Source organism: Tupaia chinensis, unplaced genomic scaffold, assembly GCF_000334495.1.
Source record: "Tupaia chinensis unplaced genomic scaffold, TupChi_1.0 Scaffold000539_1, whole genome shotgun sequence".
Taxonomy (NCBI): Eukaryota; Metazoa; Chordata; class Mammalia; order Scandentia; family Tupaiidae; genus Tupaia; species Tupaia belangeri.
Genome location: NW_006160052.1, coordinates 1,727,993 through 1,733,854, shown reverse-complemented (window position 1 = coordinate 1,733,854; position 5,862 = coordinate 1,727,993). Strand labels below are relative to the sequence as shown.

The following is a 5,862-nucleotide window of genomic DNA, read 5'->3' as shown; positions in this document are numbered from 1 at the left end:
TCCCTTTTTTTTTTTTTTTTTTTTTTTTTTGGAGACCCAGTGTGTTTTTTCAAGCTGCTGGATCCAGAACTCAAACTACATAGTTGCATATGGGAGCTACTGCCTTAACCTCCATACCACTGTTGGTCCTGAATTTTCATATTCTGAACATTTCATATAAATGAAATGATACAATATGTTATCTTTTGTGACTGGCTGCTTTCACCTAGCATAATTTCTTATTTTTCCTTTGGATATATACCCAGTAGTAGAATTGCTGGATCATATAGAATTTTTTTTTTAATTTTTATTTGCTTACTATTATTATTATTTTAATTTGCTGCAGGGCACATGCACTTGCCAGAGAGAGAAAGAGAGAGCGAAAGGTTCATCCATGTTGTAGCATGTATCAATGTTCTTTTTTTTAGGTTTTTGCCACGGGGCACATGTGCTTACTTGGGAGAGACAGAGACAGAGGGAAAGTGAGAACTCAGCTCCCAGGGGGTGTCCATGCACATTCTCTTCTCCTCCATTCTCCTCCTGGGATTTTGGGCACACACACACACTTGCACAGCATGATTTTCAAGCCACCAAGTCAGGGACACCACCCACAGAGTCGGCCATGTGGGAATCTAGTGCCTTAACCACCACCTGCTGCCCCAAATTTCTGAGGTTTTTTTTACGGGCTAAATAGTATTCCATTACATACACATATAATGTTTTTAAATCCATAAATCTATTTGTGGATACTTAGATGTTGTTATTTCTTGAACATTGTGAATAGTGCTACTATAGACATGGATATATAGATATCTCTTCCAGTTACGGAGGGAGGGGAGGTTTTTGCTATAGGGCGTGTGCACTTGCCAGAAGGACAGAGAGAGACAGAGAGATAGAAAGCAAGAAATCATCTCCCAGGGGGGGATGGCCTTGCCGCAATCCCTTCTCCTCCATTCTCCTCTCAGGATCTTGGGCACACATGCACATGTGCCTGGCGTGAGTTTAAGCCACCGGGTCTGGGACTTGCACCGCAGTCAACTATGTGGGAATCCAGTGACATAGCCATTATGCTAACTGCTGGTCCCCATTAGTAATTCTTTATAGTTTTATTTTTTTATTTATTTGTTTTTTAATTTACTGTACTCACCAGAAAGAGAGAGAAAAAGCGCCCTCCAGGAGGGTTGCCATAGCCTTCTCCTCCATTCTCCTCTGAGCTACTGCCTTAACCTCCATACCACTGTTGGTCCTGAATTTTCATATTCTGAACATTTCATATAAATGAAATGATACAATATGTTATCTTTTGTGACTGGCTGCTTTCACCTAGCATAATTTCTTATTTTTCCTTTGGATATATACCCAGTAGTAGAATTGCTGGATCATATAGAATTTTTTTTTTAATTTTTATTTGCTTACTATTATTATTATTTTAATTTGCTGCAGGGCACATGCACTTGCCAGAGAGAGAAAGAGAGAGCGAAAGGTTCATCCATGTTGTAGCATGTATCAATGTTCTTTTTTTTAGGTTTTTGCCACGGGGCACATGTGCTTACTTGGGAGAGACAGAGACAGAGGGAAAGTGAGAACTCAGCTCCCAGGGGGTGTCCATGCACATTCTCTTCTCCTCCATTCTCCTCCTGGGATTTTGGGCACACACACACACTTGCACAGCATGATTTTCAAGCCACCAAGTCAGGGACACCACCCACAGAGTCGGCCATGTGGGAATCTAGTGCCTTAACCACCACCTGCTGCCCCAAATTTCTGAGGTTTTTTTTACGGGCTAAATAGTATTCCATTACATACACATATAATGTTTTTAAATCCATAAATCTATTTGTGGATACTTAGATGTTGTTATTTCTTGAACATTGTGAATAGTGCTACTATAGACATGGATATATAGATATCTCTTCCAGTTACGGAGGGAGGGGAGGTTTTTGCTATAGGGCGTGTGCACTTGCCAGAAGGACAGAGAGAGACAGAGAGATAGAAAGCAAGAAATCATCTCCCAGGGGGGGATGGCCTTGCCGCAATCCCTTCTCCTCCATTCTCCTCTCAGGATCTTGGGCACACATGCACATGTGCCTGGCGTGAGTTTAAGCCACCGGGTCTGGGACTTGCACCGCAGTCAACTATGTGGGAATCCAGTGACATAGCCATTATGCTAACTGCTGGTCCCCATTAGTAATTCTTTATAGTTTTATTTTTTTATTTATTTGTTTTTTAATTTACTGTACTCACCAGAAAGAGAGAGAAAAAGCGCCCTCCAGGAGGGTTGCCATAGCCTTCTCCTCCATTCTCCTCTCAGAATTTTGGGCATGTACTCATACACACCCTGTGTTTCTCAAACCACCTATCTGGGACTCAAATTATGCAGTCAGCCACGTGGGATCCACTTTCGTTACCACCACACCACCAACTGGCCTGGGTAATTCTATTTGTAGCTTAGTTTGTCTTTGTTTTTTAATCTATCCATTTATTTATTCTAAGAGAGGGGGAGAGAGAAATAGGTATCCCGTAGAGTCTTCTCACTACAGTCCAACCCCAGTCTCAGCTGGCCTAGATCACCACACCTACTGGTGCATATACCCAAATGGGATTGCATCAAACTGAAAAGTTCCAGTACAGCTGAAGAGAGGCCCCAGGAAGTGAGCCCAGGAACTGTCCCATGTGAATCCAGCTACATCACCACTGTGCCACACCTAACCCCTATTTTTAGGTTTTCGAAGAACCTCCATACTTTTTCCAAATGACTATGCTAATTCACAATATCGCCAACAGTATATAAGGGTGCCCTTTTCTCCACATTCTTGCCCACTCTTGTTATCTTTCATCATTTTGATATTAGCCGATCTAACCAATATGAAGTGACATCTTATCATAGTTTTAATTTGTAGTTCTCTGTTGATTAGAGATATTGAGCATTTCTTCACATACCTGTTTGCCATTTGTGTATCTTCTTTTGAGGAATGTCTATTCAAGTTCTTTGCCTATTTTTAATAGGCTTATTTGTTTTCTTATTTAGTATTTTCAGTTTCTTGTATATTTTGGATATTAGCCCTTTATCCAGTATATGAATGGCAGATGTTTTCCCTTAATCTGTGGGTTGTTTCTTCATTCTATTATTTCCCTTGCTGCACATAAGGTTTTCAGTTTGATGCAATCTCATTTGTCTATTTTGCTTTCATTGCCTGTGTTTTAGGACTCATATGCAAGAAATCTCTGCCTGGACCAATGTCACTCTCCGTGTTCTCTTCTAATGATTTCATAGCTTCTAATCTTATGTTTAGGTCTTTAATTCATTTTGAGTTGATTCTTGTATCTCTCGCTCCCATTTTAATTCTGCTGTATGTGGACCTGCACCATTGGGTTTGGTTTGGTTTTAGATTTTTTTCCATAGGTGCATGTTCTTGCAAGAGAGAGAAGAAAAGTGGGAAATTACCCACCAGAGGAGATGGCCACACTGCAATCTTTTCTTCTCCAGTCTTTTAGAATTTTGTGTATACATGCACATGCACCCAGCATATTTTTCAAGGCGCAGGGTCTGGGACTTGAACCAAAGTCAGCCACGTGGGATCCAGGGCCTTAACTACCACACCACATGCTGGTCCTACCAACACCATTTATTGAAGAGAATATCCTTTCCCCATTGTATGTTTTGGCACCTTTGTCCAAAATCAATTGATCATAGATGTGCAGGGTTATTTTTAGGCTCTTTATTCTGTTCCATTGGTTGATATATCTGTTTTTTTGTTTGTTTGTTTGTTTGTTTGTTTTGTTTTGGGGGGTTTTTTTTAGTTTGCTGTGGGGTGTGTGCATTTGCCAGAAAAGATCGAGAGAAAGAGGAAAAGTAAGAAATCACCCCCCAGGGGAAATGCCCATATTATAATCTCTTTTTCTCCATTTTCTTCTCAGAATTTTGGGCATACATGCACTTGCACTCAGCATGTTTTTTATTTTTTTTTATTTTTATTTTTTGCTATAGGGCACGTGTGCTCGCCAGACAGACAGAGAGAGACAGAGAGATAGAAAGCGAGAAATCACCCCCCAGGGGGGATGGCCATGCCGCTCCCTTCTCCATTCTCCTCTTGGGATCTTGGGCACGCACACGCATGCACCCGGTGTGAGTTTAAGTCACCGGGTCCAGGACTCGAACTGCGATCGAATACGTGGGAGTCCAGCGACATAGCCATTACACTAACTGCTGGTCCCTCAGCATGTTTTTTAAACTACTAGGTCTGGGATTCAAACTATGTGTTCAGTCATGTAGGATCTAGCCTCTTAACTGCCACACCACCTGCTGGCCTCATATATCTGTTTTTATGCCAGTATCATCCAATTTGGATTACTATATATATATAATATACTATATATTACTATATATATATAATATACTATATATTATTATATATATACATTACTATATATACTATATATATATTTAATTTTTTTCTTTTTATAAATGATTAAGCACATGCATGCATATGTGAGAAAGAGAGAGGAACACCCTCTTATGTTTAAGAGGATAGATAGAGATACTGAGTATTTCTTGTCATACCATAGGATCTTGTTATACCATAATCACCTTTCTCCTGTCTTCCAGCTCATTGAATCTTGGGCACTCACATGTGTGCCTGGCATGTTTTAGGCTGACCAGGCTGGGAATTCTAACCATGGCTGTCATGTGGGATTCAGTTTCTCTTGAGCAACACATGGAGTAGCCCTATATTTTCAAATCTGTAGCATTATGCTTCTAGCTTTGTTCTTTTTGCTTAAGATTGCTTTGGTAGGCCAGCCCTGTGGCCCAGTGAATAAGGGAGATGCATCCCACAACACAGCTTGAATCTTGACTCCAATAGCTTGAAAAACACACTAGATGCATGTGCTCACATGCCTCAAATCCCGACAGGATGAGGAAATGGAGAAGACATTGCTGCATGACCATGCCTCATTGAGGGGTGCTTTCTCTTTGTCTCTTGGGTAAATTTTTTTAATTTAAATTTTAATTTTTTTAGAGGGATTTTTACTATAGGGCAGAGACAGAGAGAGACAGAGAGACAGAACACAAGAAATCAACCCCCAGGGCGGAATGGCCATGCCACAATCCCTTCTCCTCCATTTTCTTCTTGGGATTTTGGGCATGTATGCACACATGCCCAGCGTGAGTTTTAAGCTGCCAAGTCTGAGTCTTGAACCACAGTCAACTACGTGGGAGTTCAGTGACCTAACTGCTACATCATCTGGTAGTCCCTCTCTCTGGCAAATTAAAAAAAAAAAAAAAAAAAAGACTATTTTTAACTGTTTGGGGTCTTATGTGTTTCCATAAGAATTAAAAAAAAAAAAATTTTTTTTTTCTCTGTTTCTGTGAAGAGTGGCATCCTGGACAAGACACTTTCATGGCTCCTGAGAACTAGTGATTTCAAGAAAAAGAGAAATGAAGATTTTCTACTGATGATTCAGCCTCCAGCCCACAAATTCGAGTGGTAGGAGCTCCCTCAAGCCTTCACTCTTCCTCTGCCTCTGCCTCTGTCTCTCTCTACCTCTGTCTCTGTCTTCTAATTTTTTTGGTACTTTTTCCTTTAAAAATTTTTTTTAAGGTAAAGCATCTTCTCAGCTTTCAGCCCTTCCTTTCCCTTTATCTTGTTAATAATCCCCTCTCCTCCTCCCAACCCAGGAGAAGCAAGGAAACAGGTCTTCACAAGACACCTTCATGGCTCCTGAGAACTAGTGATTTTGCACGGCATGCCAGTTTTCTAATTTTTTCTTTTTTTTTTTTTTTGGATAGGTTTTCGCTATAGGGCGCGTGCGTTCACCAGACAGACAGAGAGAGACATAGAGACAGAAAGCGAGAAATCACCCCCCCAGGGGGAATGGTCACAC

The 5,862-nt window shown here is 40.8% G+C and overlaps 1 long non-coding RNA gene across 1 annotated transcript in view; it reads left to right on the top strand.

Moving 5' to 3' along the window:
• The first annotated feature begins 5,428 nt into the window (after positions 1–5,428).
• Positions 5,429–5,862, top strand: part of LOC102482569 (uncharacterized) — a 7,102-nt gene continuing 6,668 nt past the window's right edge. The window contains exon 1 of the long non-coding RNA XR_001371038.1: positions 5,429–5,465. This is a non-coding gene — a long non-coding RNA (uncharacterized LOC102482569). The remainder of the gene's footprint in view (positions 5,466–5,862) is intronic.